This window comes from Augochlora pura, unplaced genomic scaffold (genome assembly GCF_028453695.1).
Source record: "Augochlora pura isolate Apur16 unplaced genomic scaffold, APUR_v2.2.1 APUR_unplaced_52, whole genome shotgun sequence".
In the NCBI taxonomy this organism is placed as follows: Eukaryota; Metazoa; Arthropoda; class Insecta; order Hymenoptera; family Halictidae; genus Augochlora; species Augochlora pura.
In genome coordinates, this window is record NW_027585637.1 from 1 (window position 1) to 5,109 (window position 5,109).

Consider the following 5,109-nt stretch of genomic DNA (forward strand, 5'->3'; position numbering starts at 1 on the left):
TATAAGTGAGATACAACATAATATGCAAGGATATAAGAGAGATAGAAGAGGATGCAATGGAAATTAAGGGGATATAGGGGACATAAAACATGATACCAAAGATATAAAAGAGATAGAAGGGGATACAAGGGTATTTAAGTGGATATAAGTGAGATAAAATATGATATCCAAGGCTATAAAAGCATAGCCTTGGATTTGAGAGATAGAAGAGGATACCAGGGAATTTATGGTGATATAACGGAGTTAAACGTGATATCCAAGGATAAAAGATAGATAGAAGAGGATACAAGGGAATCATGAGACGCGGTAGCGTCTTGCGCCAAGTAGTTGAGTTAGCACGCGCGACGCTGCCAAGGTTAACTATCTTTGACTAGAACGGCCGAAAATTTCAACTGCGATTTATTCTCTTCAACCGCATTGTATTTAATTTTAACGATTGTCTAGTTGTTAAGAATCACCATGCGCGTACAAAAAGTCCTGAAATATGTGAATTGGGCTAGAAATAGCTGAGATATCGAGATCTCAATTTAACGTGCAGGTATAAATTTCTTTCATTTTCAGTGCACGCATCTGCAGATACTATACACTTTTCTGGGTGACACATATTTACTGCTAGATGGCAGGTGAGCCAGTCTAATGCTCAGCTTCAATCAGCTGTAACCAAGCGTGTTACAACGCAGCTGTCAGATTTCATGAGATTGTGATTTTGAACGGATAGATTATGATAATGGGTTATGATAATAGGTTATGATAAATAAGTTCTGAATGAATATATAGGTTCAAAATTATAATAAAAGCTAATAATGTAACAATCCCAATTAATGACACATTACGAATAAATTTTAAATTTTATTATCTTAAGTTTACATTAAGATGAATCTCTACTTGCATTTATTTAATATTTAGTTCTCTATTTATACAATTAACAATTGTCAGAGCCTTAAAGATTTCAATTTTGTATGAAATATTTTAATATTTTTTAATTAAGAATTGTTAAAGCCTTAAAGATTTCAATTTTGTATGACATATGTGAATTATTATTTCTATCTGTATTAATTATGAACGGAGCCGGTACTTGTACAAATTTACATTTTACATTTACAGATTTATGTATATCCATAAAGTTGTTACGTTATCACGTTTCATGAGCGACGCGAACATAGTCACTAGTTTATATTACGACCGCGCTATTAGACTATACGCTTTCAATTTATGGCGACAAGGGGGAAGTTCGAATGTAAATACAAATATCGTATATTTATATAGAGATACAGTATCGGCCGAGAGGAATAACTGAGAATATGTAAGGAGATAATGAGAGAGTTCCTACGAAATTCTTCGTTGAGCCTTTTTTTTTATCTAGCGAGAGTAATCGAGGAATGTAGAGAAAGTCACGTAGCCTCTCGTAAGACCCTCTCCGATTTCGCGTGAACTAGACGAGTCACAATAACAAACCCGGATCTCTCAACTACAGGACGTCGTAAATCTTTAGACAAGGACTTCTCGGAACGCTCTCTGACCTTTCTCTCTTACTCAGTCCTCGAGCCGAAATCTTCGCGCGCGGCACACCCCCACAATGTTCGTTTCGGCGGGCTTTTCACCCCTGCGCGCTCGACTCCCGCGCACCCCCACCCGCATGCGCACTGTCGAACCACCAATCATCTTCGAGCTGCAACCGGAAGACGGACCGGCCGACAAATCAACGTCCAGCAAATTCAGCAGCGCCCAGCTAATTTTCCTATTGGCTAAAGAAGGAGGGAAGGAAAAGAAGCTGGAAGAAAATGTAGAACTCCACAGAAAACCTCAGATTTTATTCGACAGTCAAAGAAAGTACATCTTAGAGCTCTATAAATAAAGTACCTTTTGCTTAAAGTATTCAGAGTTTGTACATCTCTCTACAACCTTTCACGAGCAGAGCGGTTCAGCGCTCCACGGGCAATCGAACCATATCGAATTCCCTACCCTAAACAATTCAGACCGTAACAACCGTAACAAAGTATATTACATCAGTGCATAGGGAAGTTTGGTAGGATCAGTATTATGAGGAAAGCGGGAACACAAAATGAATCGGATTGTTAATAATAATAACTTTTTATTGTCTGAGCGGATGACTGAGGTTACGTTACATCGGTGCATAAGGAAGTTTGGTAGTATGAGTATTTTGAGGAAAGCGGGAACACAAAATGAATTGAATTGTTAATAATCTAGTAACATATGCAAACTACATTATAAAAAATATATATACATTGATTAGTTATTTTAGTGAATTGAAAAAAAACAAAAATAAATCAATAGGATTTTATAGGAAAAATGCCGACAGACTAAGGGATAAAAAGAAGATAGAAAAATGAAAACGTACATTTCTTTTTAATTAAATTATTTATTAATAATAATAATTCGGCATCCACCACCTCGGCCTCCACGGCCACTTCGGGAAAAGCCCGCAGATGTTCCTCTATCTACAAAAAAAAAAGTTATGCGTCATTTTCTACGTATTTAAATTGGGATGAGAAGTATAAAACTTCTCGGTAATATATAAAAAGTAAATGCATACATAATTTAGACATTACGTCAGTACTGCCTCTACTAATTTACGTAATTTCCCGAAAAATGTTAAAGTATAAATTACATTGCTGCTTTACTTTAGCAGCATCACTGCCTCCCTCTTCTTTTTGCTGTTGCTGTTATAGTTGCTGCTGCTGCATAAATATTAAAAATTGATGGAACATTTCTGGTTTAACAAAAAACAAATTTCATTAAATCAGCCGGAAATCTCTCTGCTTACAGTAATATGTGCGGCTGGTATTAATTATTTTAACTTACCCTGAAGGGGAGGCAACGCCATTGCGTCTGCCACCGGGGATGCAGTTGGCAACTCCGTTGCTTCAGTGGTAACTAAAAAAAGAATTAAGAGTAAAATCTTTGTCAACATTGAAAGATACCACTGCTAATACAAAACCATATAAAGTAGAGAGTGGGGAAACGTGCAAGACGCAATCTGACCATCCTACAGAAATATGGGCAAGTTCCTAGCTTACCTGCCATTGTCTTCATTGTCTGCAAATGCTTTACCAGTTGTTCTTGGTCTGTGTTCACTAAAAAAGAGAATTAATTGAAATTACTTATTGAAATGTACATATAAAAGTAAAATATGTAGTCAAATTAGAAAAAAAATACTTACTGTGTAAGCAATCTCTGAGATAAGTTTATGTCTCGGAGATAAGGAGGTCTCTGTTTGGGAGATGAGATGGTTCATCGAGGGGGGAGGCCCTTTTTCCGAAGAGAAAGGGCAGTCGAATAAAGATCTTTGAGAAAGAAGCAGCCCACCCAATTCCTCTCCTTGTGTCATCTACAACTGTTTCTCCGTGAGTTTGTTGCGTTGAATAAAAGAGCTGAAAATAATAAAAAAATTATGTAATAAAATTAAATTATATGAAGATGTTTATTTGGGACAGAAACTGACCATGGCATCCGATTCTGCATATATTTTTTAAGAAAAAACTATCGCGAAAGTGTCGATACGGTTTTAAATTTGTATAGATCGAAAAAATATCTGCCGGCAATGCGTACGCAGCGTTTTTCCGCTGTGTCGTCTGCTACTTGCTCCTCTTGACTCGGAAGTGTCGTAACTATGCGTGATCATCTTTTGTTTCTTTATCTTTCAGTGTTGCGTTCTTAGCTAAGAACAAGATTTCATCAAACCATATTCGACTCAAGAATATAAAACAAAATCTACAGATAGAAAACTTCAATGTTGGAAAATGAATCACACGTTATTTACACAGAATGGGTGCCCCATTGTATGTCGCTATCGACTTTGATCATACATAGCTACGGCACTGTCGAGTCCGATCCAAGCAAACAAGCAGCGGACCACGTGGCGATAAAACTCCGGGTACGCGTTACCAACCAGAGTTGGGCAAAATGTTTATGTAAATGAAAATTTAGAATAACGAATGAAAGCTAAATATAATCTTTATTCAAAAGTTCAACTAAAAAAATTATTCATCCTGTAGTAAAATAAGACTGAAATAGATATAACAAAGAATTTTATTCCTCTGCTAGTGGCCACGGGTTCTTTCATTGCGTATACGCAGTTCGAATTCTCGCAACCAAGTGTCCCCAGAACTCTGCCTCGCCACCCGTCCTCGAATTTCCACTTGGGCCCCCTTTCTTCCAATGTTTAGGCGATCTCTCATCAACGACCAAACGAACGCCATAGGAATTCTCGGGACCAGCGAACAGAGGATCTTTTCCGAGCTTCGCTTTCATTAAGCCATCCTGAAAAGGTCGTCGTCCTCGTCGATATCTCCGAATTGCCTTCCTGTGAAATAATAACCATTCTGCTTAGAATAATCAATATTTAATATATTTTCCCTTGATGAACTTGGATCAGAGCTGCAATTCCCAAATTAAAATCCACCATTACCACTTATCTCTGCGTAATTACTATCAAGACAAATACAATCATTCTTACGGTCGCTAGCCTTGCCGAGAATACCCGCCGACTGAGTAGGCGACCAGCTGACTCAGCCCAATAGTATTCTCAACTCCGACTACTTCTGGTCCAGACCTCGGCCCAGACCTTCCTTCGGGTACGAAATTGACCGCTTTTCGTACCTAGAAGACCTGGACCTCGATCTTTGGTCCCGACCTCCGTCCAGACCTTCCTTCCGGTACGAAACTGACCAATTTCGTACCTAGAAGGACTGAACTCGATCTTTCTGTGGTCCCGGTCTCCGCTCGTGATCTCCTTTCATGCGATTCTGACCAAGAACTGCACCGGAGCACTACAAACTAGACCCTAATAATAAAATTGCTCACCTTGCTTACTGTGTGGCATCGAACGTGATCCACCTTCGCATACTATCAACGGCCACGACACTGCGGCTGTTCGGTGATTTCTTTAGGTGCCGCAAATCCCATACCTCATACCGGTCATTGGGTAGAACTGCCGTGGCCCGGAAAGGTCCCTTCGCCACTGCCAACAGTTTCCGACTCTCCCCAGTTGCCTTCGGACTAGATGTTATCATCACAACATCTCCCACGGTATACTTCGGAAGTTGATATCTCCGAGCATCGAACCGCCTTTTTTGAACCAATTGTTCA

General features: G+C 39.0%; 1 long non-coding RNA gene across 1 annotated transcript; it reads right to left on the reverse strand.

The window, feature by feature from the left end:
• Window positions 1–2,301: 2,301 nt before the first annotated feature.
• Window positions 2,302–3,387, reverse strand: LOC144477916 (uncharacterized). Its single transcript, XR_013495291.1, has 4 exons — window positions 3,182–3,387; window positions 3,039–3,095; window positions 2,824–2,895; window positions 2,302–2,731 (listed from the first exon to the last, which is right to left on the reverse strand). It is a non-coding gene; the product is annotated as an uncharacterized LOC144477916 (long non-coding RNA).
• Between the last annotated feature and the right edge of the window lie 1,722 nt (window positions 3,388–5,109).